The sequence below is a fragment of the Hyperolius riggenbachi genome, chromosome 1 (genome assembly GCF_040937935.1).
Source record: "Hyperolius riggenbachi isolate aHypRig1 chromosome 1, aHypRig1.pri, whole genome shotgun sequence".
Taxonomy (NCBI): Eukaryota; Metazoa; Chordata; class Amphibia; order Anura; family Hyperoliidae; genus Hyperolius; species Hyperolius riggenbachi.
In genome coordinates, this window is record NC_090646.1 from 74,137,244 (window position 1) to 74,160,295 (window position 23,052).

Consider the following 23,052-nt stretch of genomic DNA (forward strand, 5'->3'; position numbering starts at 1 on the left):
GATGGTGTGTTCAGAGTGATGTGCAGTGTTCGTTTTCCACCACACATAGCGTTTTGCATTTTGGCCAAAAAGTTCCATTTTGGTCTCATCTGACCAGAGCACCTTCTTCCACATGTTTGCTGTGTCCCCCACATGGCTTGTGGCAAACTGCAAACGGGACTTCTTATGCTTTTCTGTTAACAATGGCTTTCTTCTTGCCACTCTTCCATAAAGGCCAACTTTGTGCAGTGCACAAATACAGGGAGTGCAGAATTATTAGGCAAGTTGTATTTTTGAGGAATAATTTTATTATTGAACAACAACCATGTTCTCAATGAACCCAAAAAACTCATTAATATCAAAGCTGAATATTTTTGAAATTAGTTTTTAGTTTGTTTTTAGTTTTAGCGATTTTAGGGGGATATCTGTGTTTGCAGGTGACTATTACTGTGCATAATTATTAGGCAACTTAACAAAAAACAAATATATACCCATTTCAATTATTTATTTTTACCATTGAAACCGATATAACATCTCAACATTCACAAATATACATTTTCCTTAGAAAAGAGGAAGGAGGTTTTTGTACAGCTCTGTATCACTGTGTGAGAGGGAACCAACCATGCTGCTGGCAGCAATAAGCTCCTTCATCCTCTGCATTCACTTCATTGATGATCAGTTTATATTCCCTTCCAGATCCTGAACCAGTGAACCTGGCTGGAGTCCCTGGCTGGACTCTGTTGGCAAAATAGATAAGAAGCTTGGGGGGTTGGTTTGGCTTCTGCTGGTACCAGGCTAAGTAGCTACCACCACTGTCTAAACTCTGTCCGGATGTACATGTGATGGTGACCTTCTCTCCTGGAGACACAGCGATATACTCTGGAGTCTGAGTCATCACAATCTGCCCACAGGATCCTGAGGATGGGAAGAGACACAGTCATTATTCATACATGTTTATCTCCCTATCAGTGCTGATGTGTGTATGTATTGTACAATGTATAGATGGATGTGCACAGAGTGATGGGAGGAGCCTCATCTCTCACCCTGAATAGAAATTAAGATGACGGCCAGCAGATAACTGGGAGAAACCATCTTCATGTTTCTGGAGGGTCTGATACAAACTAGAAGACGTCTCCTGTACAATGCCATCTATATAGAGGGTGACGGGGGAGGGGACACCCCAGGGACTCTGTATGCAAATATTGTGGTTATTCATATCCGTGTTCTCTGCTTATATAACACTCTGCTGAACCCAGGTTAATGAAAGCAAAAACATCTTTGCACTTCCCCATTTTTATTTTCAGCCTGTAATCTCTATCTCGGATTTAAAAAAGTGGTGGTTGGCTGTGTTGTATAATATCGAAGGGGCAGAGATAGCACTGAGGGACAGATGGCGGGTTTGGGGAGCTCTAATAGTGGGTTTTGGGAGGGGCCTGTTGACCCCAGTACTGTGTTCAGGAGAATTCAACCATGTCATTCAGAGGGTGGAGTCACGGTGGCCCTCAAAGTTGAGGACTCGGTGTGGGTGGGTTTGGATGAAGTTTTGGTGAGTGGTAAATACATTGTTGGTTTAAGTAGGGGGATTAGGCATTATGAAATAGATTAAAATAAAAATCTTGAAATAGGCTTTATGTATACGGAAAAAGAATTGCAGCGGAATTCTGGTTTGCGAGCATAATTTATTACGGAAACATGCTGGTAATCCAAAGCACTCCTATCAAAGCGAATTTCCCCATAAGGATAAATCAAAACTCAGATGATTCATTCCACAATCCAAAAACATTTGTAGAAAAATATTTAATACAAAGTACTGTACTCAGGGATGGTCGGAAATGCCCATTTCCTGTTCTGCTGAACTTACGATTTCCGCCAATGCCAATTTCTGTTTTTTTTAATTTTCTCGTTTTCTGATTTTCCATTTTTCGCCATTCCAATGTTAAAGGAGAATACTATTAGTCATTTTTTGCAACAGAGAATGCATAAAAATTAAAAAACTTTTTGGGTTAAAATGGAAAACAGAAATCAGAGAAAAAGAAATCAGAAAACCGGAAAATCATTATTATGATTGGTCAAACATTACTGCGGTGATCCAGTTTTTGCTAAATAAATTTTACAATCTCTAATTGGTCCAATGCTTCCAAGTGTTTGCGGTGCGTTACACGGTGAGTTTGGTGTGTCAGTGTGAAGCAGTACCTTAATTACACTACCTGATTGATGTATACACATGCAAGATGTTTTAAAGCACTTTAGGCCTGTCATTTAGCATTCAATGTGATTTCTGCCCTTAAAACGCTGCTTTGCGTCAAATCCAGATTTTTCCCGGGGGCTTTTGGCATGTATCCCACTCCTCCACCTGGGGGTCCAGGTGTTAGACCCCTTGAAACATCTTTTCCATCACTTTTGTGGCCAGCATAATTTTTTTTTTTTCAAAGTTCGCATCCCCATTGAAGTCTATTGCGGTTCGCGAACTTTTACGCGAACCGAACCTTACGCGGAAGTTCGCGAACCCGGTTCGCGAACCTAAAATTGGAGGTTCGGCCCCACTCTAACTGGTAGTAGAGGGTGACCCCCACATTCACCCAATCCGTGCTTGCTCATTATTAGCTTATATGCTGATGGATGAACACTTTTCTTTTATAATAGGCTTCTTTTTAGCATTATTATTATTTGCAGTAAATAGAAACAAACACATTTTGAACCTAAGGATATCTTAGAGCATATGTAACCAAATGTAGTGGTGCTCGGATACCTCTTTTTGATATCTGGGTTGTTCCGGATCCAGATAGTAAAAAATCTGGATAAATCCAGATATCTGGATACCTCTTTTTGATATCTGGGTTGTTCCAGATCCAGTTAGTACAAAATCTGGATAAATCCAGATATCTGGATTCGAACTGAAATGGCTGTAAATTAACATCAGGAGGTTCCAGACAGCGGTCATGCAGCCCTCATTGGCTATCATTCATAAAGGACCAGTCGGTAGTGCGGGAAAACACCGTTCTTCTCCGCAAGCGGTGCTTATGACTTCAGGGTGGTCATTCATAAAAAAGTAGCCTGTTGCGATACAAGTGCGGAGGTTTTCTGGAGGAAGCTGGCGGTAGTGTGGCGGAAGACATGCGGAAACATAAAAGCTGCCCGATTCCCTCCGTGCGCTCCTCTGTCTGATGCTGCTTGGGAGGTCCGTCCCATTCATTTACAAGTAATCCGCCCGCCTATCGCTACTGTCGAGCAAGCAGTATTTTCCTTCCGCATACCGCTTGCTCTAATCTTTATGAATGGACGTGTTTGTTACTTTTTCTAGATAAATCTAGAAAAACTCCGCACAAGGCGGAAATGTATCGCTCTGCTCGGTAGTGTCCTTTTTTCATGCGGAAAGAGCCTTTATGAATGCTGACTTTGCCGAGTGTTCGGTAAAGTCAGCTGTTTTATGCATTTCCGCATGCGGAAATGCTTTATGAATGATACCCATTGTGTCCAATGCACAACTGGGACATCACAGTTTGTAGCCCAGATATCTTAAAAAAAATTAAACAGTTTTTTTTTTTCAACAAAATACAGTACAGCTATTTTAGTGACGTAATAGCTGATGACAGTGGCAGACTGGAAGCAGAAGATTGTTCTGTGTGGTGGGTAGAGATCTCTGTTGTAGAGCTGGTGGTGGCCTGCTCATCCACCATCAGCTCCATCACAGACCTGGCGTCTTTCTCTTCCAATGTGTGCCGATGACCTTGCTGGAAAATGGCCGCTACACGCTGCTGCACCTCTGCAATGTGACTCCCCCTAACAGCTGGGCGTCCAGTGCGTCCAAGGAGAGTGGCTAGTGGCGGAATGGACACTGTTGCGGCAGAACTGCCGATGGTGGCGGCAATGCTGCTCCCTCTCCTCTTGCCCTTGCTTTTCATGCTGCCCCTCCCCCGGCTGCCAGTGCTAGCAGACATAGTACAACTTCATATATGTCCAAATGAAATGGGGTACTTGTACTTTATTCAAATCAGTAGTACTAGTAGATAGTAGCAGTAGTAGAACTTCAACTAATGGAGTGACAGCAGAGTAGCACACACTGACACACTAACTGTCTGTCTATTTCTCACACACTGTAACAGCACTGCAATTAATGTAAGCTAACTCAATACAAATTAACTATATATAACTGGTAGTAGTAGACTAGTTGTAGTAGTACTAGTAGAACTTCAACTGATGGAGTGACAGGAGCACACACTAACTTTCTATCTGTCACACACTGACTGACTTTAACAGCAGCACTGCAGTAACTATCTGAAGTAAATGAAGCTAACACAGTAGTAGTACTCTCTTTAACAGCCAACTACACACAATATAAGACTAGTAGTAGTACAGTAATCTAATCCCTAATAACCTACAAGCTATACTGTAGCTAAGGCTGGCAGCAGGCCTAGCCTGTGCACACAGCAGGCCCTAACCTAGCCTAGAAGCTGCAGCACTGAGTCTGACTGTCACACTGACTAAAATCAAAATCATGGACATCATCTTCGTGGTTACGCTATCCGGATCCGGGTACCCAAACTAAGGATCTGGACTGATTTCCAGATACCTAATAGGTATCTGAGTTAGCTCGGATAGTGCATTCCGGGTTTATCCAGGTATCTGGAATAGTGATGGGCCGAACCTCCGATTTTAGGTTTGCGAACCGGGTTCGCGAACTTCCGCGGAAGGTTCGGTTCGCAGAAAAGTTCGCGAACCGCAACAGACTTCAATGGGGAGGCGAACTTTGAAAAATAGAAAAAATTATGCTGGCCCCAAAAGTGATGGAAAAGATGTTTCAAGGGGTCTAACACCTGGAGGGGGGCGTGGCGGAGTGGGATACACGCCAAAAGTCTGGGTGTGAAGCAAAACAGCGATTTAAGGGCAGAAATCACATTGAATGATAAATTGCAGGCCTAACGTGCTTTCAAACATCTTGCATGTGTATACATCAATCAGGTAGTGTAATTAGAGTACTGCTTCACACTGACGCACCAAACTAACTGTGTAACGCACCGCAAGTTACCAGCTGTTTGTGTAGTGACGGCCATGCTGGACTACTGCGCTGCGCAACATGGCGAGATTGCTCTTCCTCACTCAGTGATGTCAGGTAATGTGTGACTGCCTTCTCAACTTTCCATGGCATTGTTAAAAAGTTTACGTTTTGTTTTTAAATTACATTTTCTACTTGTAGCGGTACTTGTTCAGTACCGCTACAATGAGAATCCTATGGAGGCGGGCAAGTCTGGCATTGTGACCCCGGGTAATGGCCGGGGAATGAGGGATGGAATCCGGTGTGGAGCCTGAGCAACGGCTACCACTACACATCCAAGGAGGGCAGCAGTCAGGCATGCACGCCCGCCCCGAGATAGTGACCAAAAATAACAATACAGGAGGACTATCGAGGGCTTGCTGTATTTGAAATGAATGTACTTTAAATCCTTTAATGAGAACCAGTTATGGCGGGCAAAGATGACACCACATTCCTTTCACGAGAATCATATGGAGGCAGGCAAGTCTGCCATTTGTGACCCCGGGTAATGGCCGGGGAATGAGGGATGGAATCCGGTGTGGAGCCTGAGCAACGGCTACCACTACACAGGCAAGGAGGGCAGCAGGCAGGCATGCACGCCCGCCCCGAGGTAGTGACCAAAAACAACAATACAGGAGGACTATCGAGGGCTTGCTGTATTTGAAATGAATGTACTTTAAATCCTTTAACGAGAACCAGTTATGGCGGGCAAAGATGACACCACATCCCTTTGACGAGAATCATATGGAGGCGGGCAAGTCTGACATTGTCACCACGGGTAATTAATGGGCGGGGAATGAAGGTTGGATTCCGGCCCGAAGTGGGAGCCTGCTGAGACCCATGCTGTAGCTGCCCTGACCGTGCTTTGCAGACCAGGCATCTGTGATCAGATGGACCCTTGACCCAGCGGAAGACAAACCAAGTCGAAAGCATTTGCCAAGAATGTTTTACGGAGGGCAAGTTTTTTGCCTTTTTTTTTCAATTGTTTGAAACTGTAGATGGTTGTATTTTTAAATTGTTTTAAAATGTAGATGGTTGTATGTTTAAATTGTTTTAAAATGTAGATGGTTGTATTTTTAAATTGTTTGAAAATGTAGATGGTTGTATTTTTCAATTGTTTTAAAATGTAGATGGTTGTATTGCGTTCCGGAGTTGGAGCCTGAGAAACGGCTACCACCACACATCCAGGCAAGGAGGGCAGCAGGCAGGCATGCACGCCCGCCCCGAGGTAGTGACCAAAAATAACAATACAGGACTCAGGATGACCTTTTGAGGCCCTAATTGTAATGAATCAACTTTAAATCCTTTAATGGGAATCCGTTATGGAGGGCAAGTCTGATGGTGCCTTCACTGCGATTCACCAGGTTGGTCTCCGGCGAGAATCTGTTATGGAGGTCAAGTCTGCCATTGTGACCACTGACCATGGCTAATGGCGGGGGAACCCTTCCTGGTGTGATTCCGGTCCGGAGTTGTAGCCTAACAAACGGCTCCCACCACACATCCAGGCAAGGAGGGCAGCAGGCAGGCATGCCCGCCCCGAGGTAGTGACCAAAAATAACAATACAGGAGGACTATCGAGGGCTTGCTGTATTTGAAATGAATGTGCTTTACATACTTTAACGAGAACTAGTTATGGTGGGCAAAGATGACACCACATTCCTTTCACGAGAATCATATGGAGGCGGGCAAGTCTGACATTGTCACCACGGGTAATTAATGGGCGGGGAATGAAGGTTGGATTCCGGCCCGAAGTGGGAGCCTGCTGAGACCCATGCTGTAGCTGCCCTGACCGTGCTTTGCAGACCAGGCATCTGTGATCAGATGGACCCTTGACCCAGCGGAAGACAAACCAAGTCGAAAGCATTTGCCAAGAATGTTTTTTACGGAGGGTGTAACGATCGGTGTAGCACAGAAAGGATCTGATTACCGGTTATCTGCAGTATCACTGGGAATACAGATATATACCAGATTATAGAAGATCTGCAGTATAACCGATAATCCGATATACAAACTAACCTCTGGACACCTGAGTAGAGTGTTTGGTGCAAACAGTAATAATGAGAGGACTGGGCCTCAGAGCAGTAAGGAGTACTGCACAATTCCTTCAGGACTCTCCCGGAGGGAGGAGTAAGGCAGAGAGAAGGAACGACAGAACGAAAGTGACACTCAAGAGGAAGTGCGGTTGCCTCTAACAGTAAGGTCGGTTCTCGAGGTCGGACAAGCCAGGTGTAAACACACGGACAGATAAGGTACAGATTCAGAAGGCAGAAGCGGAGTCTAAAGTACAGGCAGGGTTGGCAACAGGGTATCAGATATATCGGGGTACAGAATCAGGAGGCAGGTGCGGAGTCTAAAGACGAGCCGGGGTTCGGCAACAGAGTATCAGATATAACAAGGTACAAGATCAGAGTTCAGAAGAATGGTCAGACAGGCAAACAGGTCATAACAGATATTCACAATCAAACTAGTACTTTAAACTATCAACAGAATCTAGCTAAGTGTAGGATTACAGCTCCAGCTGGTCCCGGCACACTTTAGGATCTGCCTAAGGTCTGAGTGCTACCACGTTGTGTTCGCAACGCCAGACAACCAGCAACTGAACAGCCAGCAGTATATATACACAGGCATCTCTCCAGCACCTCCCTAAGTGCTGGACCAATGAGATGTGGAGCCAGTGTCAGCTGACCAGCCTGGTCAGCTGACTCACTTCTGGCTGTCATATATTTCCTTCCTTAGTGCACGCGCGCGCGTCACTCTAAGCCTAGAGGGACTACGTGTCCCAGACACACCAGCACCGCTCTGCGGTGCCTCAGCAATGGGGCCATGCGCGCTAACCGCCGCATCCAACGCGGCGGTTTCTCCGCGCTCCGCCATGCCCCATATGGAGACAGCCGCCTCACACTGAGTGGAGGCGACTGCCTCTCCGTGCTCCGCCATGCCACGTGCGGAAAGAGCCGCCTCCCGCCGACTCATGGCGGCGGCTCTTCCGCGTTTCTTTACAGAGGGCAAGTTTTTTACCTTTTTTTTTCAATTATTTGAAACTGTAGATGGTTGTATTTTTAAATTGTTTGAAAATGTAGATGGTTGTATTTTTAAATTGTTTTAAAATGTAGATGGTTGTATTTTTCAATTGTTTTAAAATGTAGATGGTTGTATTTTTAAATTGTTTGAAAATGTAGATGGTTGTATTTTTCAATTGTTTAAAACTGTATCCATTCAAGTGCAAGTTATGCACTGACTGCCAGGTATAATGTGCAGTCACAGATGCAGTGAAAGGTATGCAGTGACTGCAAACAGCCGTTTGTGTAGTGACGGGCGTGCTGGACTGGTGCGCACCATGACGAGAGTGCAGGTGATGTTGGTTTTCCAGCCCATATGGTCGCCGGGCTGATGTAGCTGAATGACAGAACAGTGACTGATCAAATTTGGTCTGACCACAATGAAACAACGACCTTATTATCTTTGGTGTGCCACCCCCACCTGAGACACTCATATAGCCGGCGGTCATTGCTTCATTGTGATAAGCAAGCCCCTTCACCGCGGCAAGGTAATGATCACGAAGGGGGATGGGCACATGTACATGCCTTTTGTTTTTTTGTTGCAGCCGCCTGCAGTTCAGCCAGAAAAATTAGGCAGGCATGTGCACGCCCCAGAAAAATCAGTATAGCGGCCGCTGCTAGCAGCGGCCTTAAAAATTCTGGAATCCGCCTAGAGTCCTGGACCCTGGTGGTGGTGGCGGAGAAGGCAGTCAAGCGGCCTGCAGGCAGAGATGCTGTGTGTAGGGACTGACTTAGTCTTCGGTCGTGCAATAGCCCTCAGGGATCCATGCCTCATTCATTTTGATAAAGGTCAGGTACTGAACACTGTCATGACTTAGGCGACTTCTCTTCTCAGTGACAATGCCTCCAGCTGCACTGAAGGTCCTTTCTGACAGGACGCTTGCGGCAGGGCAAGAGAGAAGTTGTATGGCAAATTGGGACAGCTCTGGCCACAGGTCAAGCATGCGCAACCAGTAGAGCAAGGGTTCATCGTCGCTGCTCGCAGTCGCAGTGTGTACATCCACACTTAAGGCCAGGTAGTCGGCTACCTGCCGGTCCAGGCGTTGGTGGAGGGTGGATCCCGAAGGGCTACTGCGAGGCGTTGGACTAAAGAATGTCCGCATGTCCGACATCACCCCGAGATCGCTGGAGCGTCCTGTCCTTGCCTGCGTGGACTGGTGAGGAGGAGGAGGAATACTGCCAGTGGTACCTTTATTGCGTTGAACTGTCACATCACCCTTAAATGCATTGTAAAGCATCATTGACAGCTTGTTCTGCAAGTGCTGCATCCTTTCCGCCTTGTGTTGAGTTGCTAACAGGTCTGCCACTTTGTGCCTGTACCGAGGGTCTAGTAGCGTGGCCACCCAGTACAGGTCATTCGCCTTGAGTTTTTTGATACGGGGGCCCCTCAACAGGCTGGACAACATGAAAGAGGCCATCTGCACAAAGTCAGATCCAGACGTACTGTCCATCTCCTCTTGCTCTTCCACAGTGACGTCACGCAACTCCTCTTCCTCCCCCCAGCCACGAACAATACCACGGGAACGTGGAGCAGCAGAAGCCCCCTGTGACGGCTGCTGCGGTTGTTCTTCTGCCGCTGCCGCCTCTTCCTCCTCCACAGAAACACCTTCCTCATAATCATCCGAGTCTGACTCCTCTCCTTCCCCACACGACTCCTCTTCTTCCTCCTCCTCCCCCCTCTGTGGTGCCGCAGGTGTTGAGGAAACCTGTGGTTGGGCTGAAAATTGGTCCCACGACTCCTCCTGCCGTAGCTGTTCCTGTTCCCGCTCCTCCACAGCTTCATCCACCACTCTACGCACGGCACGCTCCAGGAAGTAAGCGTAGGGGATCAAGTCGCTGATGGTGCCTTCAGCGCGACTCACCAGGTTGGTCACCTCCTCAAACGGCTGCATGGTCCTGCATGCATTTCGCATCAGTGTCCAGCTGTTGGGCCACAACATCCCCATCTTCCCAGATTGTGTCCTTCTACTGTAGTTGTACAGGTACTGGGTGACGGCTTTCTCCTGGTCTAGCAGGCGAGAGAACATGAGCAGGGTGGAATTCCAGCGAGTCCGGCTATCGCATATCAAGCGTCTCACCGGCAAGTTGTTTTTCCGCTGAATGTCCGCAAAGCGTGCCATGGCCATATAAGACCACCTGAAATGCCCACACAACTTCCTGGTCTGCTTCAGGACGTCCTCTAAGCCTGGGTACTTTGAGACAAATCTTTGCACGACCAGATTCAGCACATGTGCCATGCAGGGTACATGTGTCAGCTTTCCCAAATTCAAAGTGGAAAGGAGATTGCTGCCGTTGTCACACACCACGTTGCCAATCTCCAGCTGGTGGGGGGTCAGCCATTGCTCCACCTGTTTGTTAAGAGCAGCCAGGAGAGCTGCTCCAGTGTGACTCTCCTCTTTGAGGCAAGACATGTCTAAAATTGTGTGACAACGTCGTACCTGGCATGCAGCGTAGGCTTTGAGGAGATGGGGCTGTGTAGCTGGAGAGGAAGAGGAGATGGCAGCACCGCTAGAGTTCAACTGACACTCAGCTGAGGAGGAGGAGGTTGACAGCGAAGAGGATGTAGCTGGAGGAGAAGGAGAGGAGGTGGCAGGAGGCCTGCCTGCAAGCCGTGGAGGTGTGACAAGTCGGTCCGCTGAACAGCCACGTACTCCCTGCTTGCTGCCATCGGTCACCAGGTTGACCCAATGGGCTGTGTACGTAATGTAGCAGCCCTGTCCGTGCTTGGCAGACCAGGCATCCGTGGTCAGGTGGACCCTTGACCCAACGCTCTTCGCAATAGATGGCACCACTTGCCTCTGAACTGCACGGTACAGTTTGGGTATGGCCTTTCGTGAAAAATAAGTGCGGCCTGGTATCTTCCACTGCGGTGTCCCAATGGCCACAAATTTACAGAAAGCCTCTGACTTCACCAGCTTGTATGGTAATAGCTGGCGAGCTAATAGTTCCGCCACAACAGCTGTCAGACGCCGGGCAAGAGGGTGACTGGCCGAAATTGGCTTCTTCCACTCAGACTTCCTTCACGGACACCTGGCTACTGCTGTGGGCAGAGGAGCAGGAACCGCTCAAGGGCAGAGGCAGTGTGAAGGAGGGTGGCTGTGAAGGTTCAAGGGAGAAAGCGGATGAAGACGATGCACCTGAAGAAGGAAGAGGAGAAGGAGGGTGGCTTGTCTTTTGAGGGGTGCTGCTTTTCCTCAGGTGTTCTTCCCATAGCTGTTTGTGCCTTCTCTCCAGGTGCCTTCGTAAGGCACTTGTCCCTACGTGAGAGTTGGCCTTTCCACGGCTCAATTTTTGCTGGCAGAGACATCAGATGGCTTTGCTCCGATCTGAGACACACACGTTAAAACATTTCCAAACCGCTGAGCCCCCCTGGGGTGATGGCGCTACGGTGGCATCAGCAGCTGACGTTGAAGGGCATGTTGGCTGGCTGGCTGGCTGGCCATAGCTGGCGATACATGGCACCGGACACTGCCCCCAGCTGTTTCTGAGGACGAGCTCCCTCTGCTTCTATCATGGAGTCGTCTCCTCCTACTCCTCTCTGCCTACCCCTCTGAACTGTCCCCCTGGTGATCTCCTCTATTGGGAACATACGTGGCATCCGTATAATCGTCATCATAATCCTCTTGCCCAGCTTCGCTTTCCTCAGACAACTCCACAACTGCACCAACTTCAGGTGGATCATCATGCCCCTCCTCACACATTACGTCCATACTATCGCCACCTAACTCAGACGTATGAGGTGGTGTACCTGCGCCTTCTTCTTGTTGTTGCAGTAGTGGCTGTGAATCAGTGATTTCACCACCACCACCACCAAATAACTCCTGCGAAGTGTCAAATGCAGCGGATGTGGTGCTTGTACTAGCGCTGGTAGCACTGGCTGCTGGAGATGAGGTCTTCTGTGTTAAATACTCAAGCACGTCCTCACAATTTTGGGAAGTGATGACACGTGCCTTCTTCTAAGCACTGTACTTTGGTCCAGGTCCGCACGAAATCACAGCAACACCACCTCGCACAGACCTGCCAGTGCCAGATGGCCTTCCTCTGGGTCTTCCTCTACCTCTTCCTCTACCTGGTTTGTCCATTTTGTCCATATCGGGGGGAAGCTAGGTATATGCAGTGAGGTGAGTTCACTCAAGAGAAAAGGTAGATATGCAGTGAGGTGAGTTCGCTCAACCCAAAGGTAGTTATATATGCAGTGAGGTGAGTTCACTGAACACAAAAGGTAGCTATGTGCAGTGAGGTGAGTTCACTCAACCCAAAGGTAGTTATATATGCAGTGAGGTGAGTTCACTGAACACAAAAGGTAGCTATATGTAGAAGCTTTCCAGAGGCGCCAATAGAATAAAAGTCACTTAAACGAGCTTAAAACCGATGGGGCAGTGGTGGGCCTATCCCATCCATGCGGACAAAGCAAACAAAGGAAGGACTGTGGCATCAACAGTCAAACAACAATTTATTTATACTCCACAGTAAAAATAGGCAACGCGTTTCACGGGCTCAATCCCGCTTCATCAGGCCAATCAAAAAGGAGCATACAGCTGAAAACAAAGTGTCAGAGGACATAGTGTAAGGCAGGTTTTGTGAGTATCACTCATGTTCACAAACAATTCAATGTCAAAACATAACTATATGAACGTCAAAACATATTCAGAGGTACTTATTATGCTCTTAAATCATGCAATTCTATGCAAAGTGATTTTATGCAGAACATTTTCATGTAGAAAACTCGGGATTTAGCCTATTAGCTCTACTGGCCACTGTATTCCTTTTGCTTTTCATGCAACAGTTATAAATAGAGGTACATTTGATCAGGTGAATAAATGCATGTAAATTAATATGTTCCTTAACCACTTGCCGACCGCACGCTTATACCGTGCGTCGGCAAAGTGGCAGCTGCAGGACCAGCGACGCAGTATTGCGTCGCCAGCTGCAGGCTGATTAATCAGGAAGCAGCCGCTCGTGCGAGCGGCTGCTTCCTGTCAATTCACGGCGGGGGGCTCCGTGAATAGCCTGCGGGCCGCCGATGGCGGCTCGCAGGCTAAATGTACACACAAGCGGAAATAATCCGCTTTGTTTACATTTGTACGGCGCTGCTGCGCAGCAGCGCCGTTAGGCAGATCGGCGATCCCTGGCCAATCAGCGGCCGGGGATCGCCGCCATGTGACAGGAGACAGCCTGTCACTGGCTGCACAGGACGGATAGCGTCCTGTGCAGCCCGGATCTCCAGGGAGGGCCAGGTAGGAGAGGGAGGGGGAGGATTTCGCCGCGGAGGGGGGCTTTGAGGTGCCCCCCTGCAACACCCGGCAGGCAGGAGCGATCACACCCCCCCAGCACATCATCCCCCTAGTGGGGAAAAAAGGGGGGCGATCTGGTCGCTCTGCCTGCACGCTGATCTGTGCTGGGGGCTGCAGAGCCCACCCAGCACAGATCAGCTAAGACAGCGCTGGTCCTTAAGGGGGGGTAAAGGGTGGGTCCTCAAGTGGTTAATGGGATCAAGTGGTATATAATAATAAATGGGAGCTACCTGTTGATTCAGTATTGGGTCTAAATTTAAAGAAAGACGGGGGAGGGCAAATGTGTCACCAAGAGAGGTAAAAACGTATTTGCAGCTAAAAGGACAAAGAGTAAAAATATATAGAGTAAAAATATGGAGTAAAAATACAGAACAAAAATATAAAGTAAAATATATATATATACATATTATTATCTATAGAATATAGGGTAAACATATGTATTATTACCAGGGTGAGGACGAGGTCAATCAAAGTATAATAGTACTAGAAATGGTAGTGATAATGATCTCTGTTAAACAATAAAACAATAGAACAATAAGACAATCAAACAACAGACCAGCGTTGCCTGAACACTGGCTTACCTTAACAGCATCAAAACCACACTGAGCGCCTCTGTAATCACATAGAATGCTCCAGTGTCTTAAGAAGGGGGAGTGTAAGCTTTTCCACCAATCAGCAACTGCCATGTGGAACGTATGATGTCATTGCTGTGGGGCGGAGTAGAGATGGAAAAGTACCAGGTGTGAAAACTTACACACTGGCGTGATGGCTGCTGCCTATAGTGGCTACATAGTGTAATGGTCAAGGGCTCTGCCTCCGACACAGGCGACCCAGGTTCAAATCCCGGCACAGCAAGCCAGCACACAATTTAGTTTTTGGACATCAGTAATAATGAGGTAAACAAACATTTTGGAGTGTGAGGGAGATAACGTGGTAATAAAAAGTTTATAAAAAATATGTGTAAATAATAATAATAATAATAATAATAATAAAAATGTATATATATAAAAAATAATAATAATAAAATAAAAATAAATAAATACATAAATTTAAAATGAATAATAGTAATAATAATAATAATAATAATAATAATAATAATAATAAAAAGAGAGCGACATTTAAAAACTATAGCGGCTATATGTGGATCCAACATTCAGTAAACCTTTTCCAGTACTTCATTCAGTCCTTCTGGAATAAGGGTTTTGAGTACTTGGATCCAATACATTTCTCTTTTTTTTGAGATTTTCATGGGCGTTGGGTGAAGTCTCACCAATAGAGTCAATCAAGGTTATGGAGAAGGAGTCTGGGTTACTGTGGTGGTGTGAATGAAAATGCCTGGAGACACTGTGGAAGGGAAATTTATTTAAGATGTTTCTCTTGTGCTGTCCTATCCTGTTACGTGCCATTTGTGTTGTCCTGCCCACATACTGGAGACGACAGGCACAGGTTATGACGTAAATGATATTTTTTGATAGGCAGGTGTTGTTCTGTTTGATGGAATATTGAATACCTGTGGCTGTGGAATGAAACACTGGGGTATTGGTAACAAACTGGCATGCAGAACATCTGGGGCTTCTACAAGGGTGAGAGCCTGGTTCGATCGGGGACATGGTAAGAGTGGGAGCTGGAGGTGGTGTATGGAGACGACTGGGGGCTAGGAGATTCCGGAGATTGGGAGCTCTCCTATAAGTGATTGCTGGTTTGGATGGTAAAATTGTTTTAAGATAGGGGTCTTGTAGAAGGATTTCCCATCTATTATGAAGAATCTTTTTAATGTTTTGATGTTCTTTGTTGTATCTTGTGATAAACCGTGGTGGTGGGTCTGATGTGGTCGGAGAGGAGGACGGTGGAGCTAGGTTCATAGATTTTGCTCTCCGACTGGCGTCTCTAATCAGTTTTCTAGGATATTTACGAGCTGCGAATTTTTTGGTCAGTAATTTAGATTGTTCCTCATAGTCAATATTTTCAGTACAGTTGCGGTAAATACGTTTAAACTGACAATATGGGGTATTGAGTGTCCACGGCCGGTGATGATAACTGTTAAAGTGGATGTAGTTATTGGAATATTGGTTAATCTCCCCACCTGCCTTCACAGTGGTTGCCTAATGGTAACCCTGGTTTGTGAGTATTAAATTGTTATATTACTCATTATTAATTATCATCTATACAATATCACACTATTGGGCTCTTGGTGTCTCCCCTCCCTTTATACAAAAGGTAGCTATGTGCAGTGAGGTGAGTTCACTCAACCCAAAGGTAGTTATATATGCAGTGAGGTGAGTTCACTGAACACAACAGGTAGTTAGATGCAGTCAGCTGAGTTCACTCAACACAAACGTAGTTAGATGCAGTGAGGTGAGTTCACTCAACAGAAAAGGTAGATATGCAGTGAGGTGAGTTCACTCAACCCAAAGGTAGTTATATATGCAGTGAGGTGAGTTCACTGAACACAACAGGTAGTTAGATGCAGTCAGCTGAGTTCACTCAACACAAAGGTAGTTATATGCAGTGAGGTGAGTTCACTCAACTTAAAAGGTAGTTATATGCAGTGAGGCAAGTTCACTCAACACAAAAGGTAGTTATGTGCAGCGAGGTGGGTTCACTCAACACAAACGTAGGTGTATGCAGTGATGAGGTAGGTTAACTAAACACAACAGGTACTAGTAGTAGGTAAATGCAGTACTGGGTAGGTAGTACAATGTGCAGCTCCCTGTCACACACACAGGTGTCAATGAATGTGCTGCTGAATGCTGGTGGGCGGCTGGCAGTGGGACACACACATTATGAATTAGCAATGCTGTCTAAGCAACACAAGTGTCTCACACACACAGGTAGTAGTCACTGAATGTGCTGCTGCTGCTGGCAGTGGGACACACAGTATGAATTAGCAATGCTGTCTAAAAAACACAAGTGTGTCACACACACAGGTAGTAGTCACTGAATGTGCTGCTGCTGCTGGCAGTGGGACACACAGTATGAATTAGCAATGCTGTCTAAAAAACACAAGTGTCAGTTTCAAACACAGAAAAAAAAAATTGATCACACGAGCAGGATGAGCTCTGAAAAGAGCTTTTCTGGGGCGCTATTATAGCAATAAGATTCAGCTAAGCAAGCTAAGAAGGCAAGAGCCTGACTAATCTGTCCCTAGGAGAACAAGTCTGCAGCAGCTGTCCCTATTCTGTCTCTAGCAGGCACACGAGTGAAGCTAATGGCCGCCGGAGCCTGCCTTATATAAGGGGGGGTGGGGTTCCAGGGCATAGTATAGCCGGATTGGCTACAATGCGCCTGCTGACTGTGATGCAGAGGGTCAAAGTTGACCCTCATAGAGCATTATGGGGTGAATCGAACTTCCGGGAAAGTTCGCCTTCGCCGGCGAAGGCGAACCACCCGATGTTCGCCTGGAACCGTTCGGCCCATCTCTAATCTGGAATCCGTATCCGAGTTCGGATACCAGAAAAAAGTTTGGATATCTGGATAGTTCGGGTATCTGGAATCTGGATGAGCATCACTGCCATATAGTAAGTTCGGGGCATCGGTACCAGTGTTGCCAACCGCCCGTAAATTTACGGGCAGCCCGTAATTTTTGATACAAATTAAACTACCTGTGAATTCCGTAAGGAATTCAGCAGCGTCCGTAAAAGGGCGGCCAATCGGCCGCCCGCTCCGTTGCAGGAGGACAGTGTAACGATAGGTGTCAGCAACCAGAGAGATAATCTGATTCTTGGCGTTCTGCAGTATACCCAAGAATACAGATATACCTGATTATTGGGGATCTGCAGAATCGCCAATAATCAAATATGTCTAACCTCTAGACACCTGAGTGTGTAAGTGTTTTGGTGCAACAGTAACCTTTGGACCACCGGGTTAGCAGGTGGTCCAATAAGTAGAGAAGACTCTACTGCAGTCAAGGACACCTGGAGAGGGAGTCCCTGACTGATAAGGAGCAGTGTCCCCTCTGTAGAGCAGGGGACCCCTGCGGAAAGGCTGGACACCCTGCGGGGGGTGACAGCCAGAAGGTCAGACAGGCCGGGTCGGCAACAGAGAATCAGATATGCAAGGTACCAAATCAGAGATCAGAAGAATAGTCAGGAATGCTACAGGTCATAACAGATATCAGAACAAGGCCTAGTCTGAGGTGTGAGGTCCGTGATCTCAACACCCTGGAGCTATGCTAGAGAATAACACAGATGATATACAGTATTGCTAGTCTGGGGTGTGAGGGCCGTGATCTCAACACCCTGGAACTATGCTAGAGAATAACACAGATGATATACAGTATTCCTAGTCTGGGGTGTGAGGGCCGTGATCTCAACACCCTGGAAATATGCTAGAGAATAACACAGATGATATACAGTATGCCTAGTCTGGGGTGTGAGGGCCGTGATCTCGACACCCTGGAACTATGTTAGAGAATAACACAGATGATATACAGTAACTGGCTAAGTGTGGATTCCCAGGTCCTCCTGGTTCCACCACACTGAAGGATCTGACTAAGGTCTGAGTGCTAACACGTAGGCATTCGCAACGCCAGACAACCAGCAACTGAACAGCAGGAGATATATATAGTAAAGCGTCCCACAGCGCCGCCCAGCTCCCATCAACCAATCACTGACTGAGCAGGAATCAGCTGACCGCCCTGATCAGCTGATCTTCCTCCTCTTGTTATAAAGAGCTTATCTTGCAGTGCGCGCGCGCGCGCGTAGCTCTCCATCTGTGTGCACTACTAGTTCCAGACAGCCCAGACACATGTTGCTGCTGGGAAACCGCTGCACTGGACGCGGAATCCGCCGCCTTACCGTCAGAACATGCGGCGGCCCCCACGCCATTCTTCCCATGTGCACCATTAGTTCCAGATAACCTAGACGCATGCTGACACGGACAAACCGCCGCGTCAGACGCGGAATCAGCCGCCTTACTGTCAGAACACGCGGCGGCTTTTCCGCTGTTCATCACAGTACCCCCCTTCCCGAGGAGTGGACTCCGGACACTTTCCACCAGGCTTTCCAGGATGTAAATCATGGAACTCTTTCTTCAAATCCTTCGCATGCATGCGGCAATCTGGCACCCAAGATCTCTCCTCTATGCCATATCCTTACCAGTGGACTAGATACTGCACGGAATTCTGCACCAGGCGAGAATCCAGAATCTTTTCAATCTCATACTCTGGTTGGTCAACCACCAACACGGGGGGGGGGGGGGGGGAGGAGTCCACCTGTACACCTGGTTTCAACACGGACACATGGAATGATCTCACACCTTTCATGCTGGGTGGGAGATCAACAGCATATGTGACATTATTAATCTTCTTGGCCACTGGAAATGGTCCTATAAATTTAGGACCTAGCTTGGGTGACAATTGTTTCAAGGCCAAATGACGAGTGGATACCCACACCAGATCTCCAGGGGAGAATCTCCACTCTACAGACCAATATTTATCTGCCTGCTTCTTCTGGGTTTGGAAAGCTTTCCCTAGGTTCCTCTTAACTATTCCCCAAATCTCTTTCAAGGCCTTCTGCCAGTCCTCCAAAGCTGGAAAAGGAGTTGATGCGACTGGCAAAGGAGCAAACTTGGGTGATCTCCCTGACACCACTTGAAAAGGGGAATACCCAGAAGAAGAGCTCTTCAGATTGTTGTGCGCAAACTCTGCAAACGGCAAAAACTTTACCCAATCGGTTTGCGCATCAGCAACATAGCACCTGAGAAATTGTTCCAGGGTGTAACGATCGGTGTAACACAGAGAGGATCTGATTATCGGTGATCTGCAGTATCACTGACAATACAGATATATACCGGATTATAGATGATCTGCAGTATCACCGATAATCAGATATATCTCTAACCTCTGGACACCTGAGTAATATGAGTGTTTGGTGCAACAGTAATACTTTGAGGAGAGCACCCGTAAAGAGGGTGCAAGGCAGTAGGAGATACTGCCTGAAAGCAGGTTCCTTCCACTGGTCTGAGGCTCCCCAAGGGGTGGAGCCAGGCTGAGAGTAGGAAGGACCAGAGTGTGAGTGACACCAAAGGAGAAGTGTCACTGACAGGTCTGTGAACTATCCCAAAGCAGGGGAGATAGTTCTCGAGGTCGGACAGGCCAGGTCGGCAACGGACAGACAGATCAGATACAGAGACAGGAGACAGATACGTGGTCCTAAGACAAGCGGGGTTCAGCAACAAAGTATCAGATATAGCGAAGTACCAAATCAGAGTTCAAGAGAGAGGTCAGGAAAGCAGGAAGTCATAACAGATAATAACAATGCCTAGTCTGAGGTGTGAGCTCCGTGATCATCAACACCCTGGAACTAGTCTGATATATAACAGGATGATAATACAATTCCCTAGTCTTGGGTTTGAGTTCCTTGATTCTCAACACCCTGGAACTAGTCTGAAGTATAACAGAATGGTAATACAGTTCCCTAGTCTTGGGTGTGAGTTCCTTGATCATCAACACCCTGGAACTAATCTGAAGTATAACAGAATGGTAATACAGTTCCCTAGTCTTGGGCGTGAGTTCCCTGATCATCAACACCCTGGAACTAGTCTGAAGTATAACAGAATAACAATCACACAGATACTGACAAAAAGGTCTGAGTGCTACCACGTAGTAATCGCAACGGCAGACACCAGAGAAGTGACCAGCACCCAGTATATATACTATAGCGCTCTCCAGCGCCTCCCCTAAGTGCTGGACCAATCAGAAATGGTTGAATTGTCAGCTGACCAGCTTGGTCAGCTGACACCCCTCTGGCTGTCACAAAAGTTCTGCCTCTCCCCTTCTGAATCTGTGTGGACTATCAGTCCCAGCCACACCAGACATGTGTTGTAATGTATCCGCTGTGCAGGGCGTGGAAGCAGCCGCGCCGCTATCCGAGCATGCGGCGGTTTCTCCGCGTTCAGCCATGTGGACAGCTGTAGGCCTATGCGTGCAAACCGCCGCGTCAGATGCGGAATCCGCCGCTTTGGACCCGGAATCAGCCGCCTTGCTCTGAGCACCTGCGGTGGCTTTTCCGCATTTTTTCACACAGGGATTGGTTAACTCTCTCGGTCTGGCCGTTGGTCTGAGGGTGGTAGCCTGATGAGAATGCGAGTTCCATGTCTAATTGATGGCAAAAGGCCCTCCAAAATTTCGAAACAAATTGGATTCCCCCATCTGACACTACATTCTCCGGAATGCCATGCAGCCGGAAAATGTGCTGGATGAAGAGATCAGCCAGTTCCTGGGCCGAGGGGAGTCCTTTCAGAGGGACAAAGTGTGCCATCTTACTGAAACGATCCACTACCACCCAAATGACCGACTTGCCTTCAGACCGAGGGAGTTCACCCACAAAATCCATGGAAATATGAGTCCAAGGTTCATTGGGGACTGGCAAAGACTGTAACGTGCCCACGGGGGCCTGACGAGAGGGCTTACTCCTCGCACAGATCGTGCACTCCCTTAAAAATTCCTTACAATCAGACACTAAACTAGGCCACCAGACACATCTAGCCAGTAGATCCTGAGTTCTGGTGGCTCCAGGATGACCGGCATTCTTGTGAGAATGAAAAAACTGTAGAATTTGTAACCAAAAGGGCAGTGGCACAAACATGACCCCCTCTGGCTTCCCCTCTGGAACATCCTGTTGATAGGGACTCAAAGTGGTTGCCCAATCTCTTCAAGTCTCAGTGGCTGCCAGGACTACCTTTGGGGGCAGGATAGTCTCCGGATCGACAGACTGCACTGACTCGGGCTCAAAACACCTAGAGAGCGCATCGGCCTTGATATTCTTACTTCCGGGAGTATACGTGATTATAAATCTAAATCTAGCAAAAAACAGGGACCACCGGGCCTGACGGGGGCTAAGTCTCTTAGTCCCCTCGATATACTCCAAATTCTTATGGTCTGTGTAAACCGTGATAACATGTTCTGCACCCTCCAGCCAGTGTCGCCATTCCTCAAAAGCTAATTTGATGGCTAGGAGCTCCCGGTTGCCGATGTCCTAATTTTTCTCGGCAGGTAAAAATCTGCGAGAAAAGTAAGCACATGGATGTAGCTTGCCCTGCAATCCTGACCTCTGTGACAACACCGCTCCTACCCCCACCTCTGAGGCATCAACCTCCACAATGAAGGGAAAGACGACGTCAACATGCCTCAGTATTGGGGCACAACAAAACAGCTTCTTTAGAGTCGAGAAGGCCGTATGAGCCTCAGGTGACCAATGATGAGTATCAGCCCCTTTCTTAGTGAGACTGGTGAGAGGGGAGATGATGGTAGAGTACCCTTTAATAAATCTTCTGTAGTAATTGGCAAACCCCAGGAACCTCTGGAGTGCCTTCAGCCCCACGGGCTGAGGCCAGTCCAGGACAGCAGAAACCTTCCCTGGGTCCATCGAGAGACCAGAAGTGGAGATGATGTAACCTAGGAAGGCTACCGACTCTACCTCAAAGAGGCATTTCTCTAGTTTGGCATACAGCTGATTCTGTCGTAACCTCTCCAATACCCATCTGACATGCTTGCGATGTGCAGCGAGGTTGGACGAAAAGATTAGTATATCGTCCAAATAAACCAGAACAAACTTCCCCAACACTTCCCTGAAAACTTTATTGATTAACTCTTGGAATACGGCTGGCGCATTGCACAACCCGAAGGGCATCACCAGGTATTCGTAATGCCCATCGGGTGTGTTAAAGGCCGTCTTCCATTCGTCTCCATCTCTGATGCGAACCAGATTGTATGCACCCCTGAGATCTAGCTTAGAAAAAATCTTGGCGTTGGTCACCTGTGTGAATAAATCGTCAATCAATGGTAAAGGGTAGCGATTTTTCACAGTGATCTTATTCAGTCCTCTGTAATCAATACAGGGGCGAAGACCTCCGTCTTTTTTCTTCACAAAAAAAACCCCTGCTCCTGCTGGTGACCGAGAGGGACGTATGAACCCTTTCGCCAAGTTTTCCCTTATGTATTCCTGCATAGCTAGCTTCTCTGGCCCAGATAGATTATAAAGATGACCTCTGGGCGGCATACAACCAGATCTCAGATCGATAGGACAATTAAAGGCACAATGGGGGGGGAAGTTTGTCTGCTGACTTTGGGCAAAAGACATCAGCAAATTCTGCGTATTGTCTTGGTACACCTTCAACCTGAACGTTGGTATTACCCAGGGTTACTTTCGCTAAACAATGATGATCACAGTGGGACGACCAGCTCGTTAGCTGACCCGTAACCCAGTCTGAGGTGAGTGGATTTGTAACCAGGGCATGCCAAGAATGACGGTAGAGGTTGCCATATGCAAGACCAGAAATTGCAGACTCTCCCCATGTAAGACCCCCACCTTGAGATGCACATTAGGAGTCTGGGACAAGGGGTGGTTACTCTGCAGATGAGAGTCATCTACCTCAGTGACCAAGATTGGTTGATTCAAGGGAAGCATAGGTATACCCAATCTTTTTGCAAACTCGTAATCGATAAAATTAGCTGCTGAACCAGAATCAATAAAGGCTTCCGTAGAAGCAGTCTGACCCTCCCATGTGACCGAACAAGGGAGTAACAGACGATCATTATGTAGAGGTAAAGACTGCGCGCCCAGGGTATTACCTCTGACTACACCTAGGCGGCAGCGTTTCCCGACTTCTTGGGACAGTTCCGCACTATATGACCCTCCTCTGCACAGTATAGACAAAGCTGCTCCGTCTTCCTACGATTCCTCTCTGA

The 23,052-nt window shown here is 47.4% G+C and overlaps 1 gene segment (V, D, J or C); it reads right to left on the minus strand.

Annotated features, from left to right (window-relative positions):
• Positions 1 to 474: 474 nt before the first annotated feature.
• LOC137545484 (immunoglobulin kappa variable 4-1-like) overlaps positions 475 to 23,052 on the minus strand; it is a 36,456-nt gene continuing 13,878 nt past the window's right edge. The window contains exon 3 of the V gene segment in view: positions 475 to 894.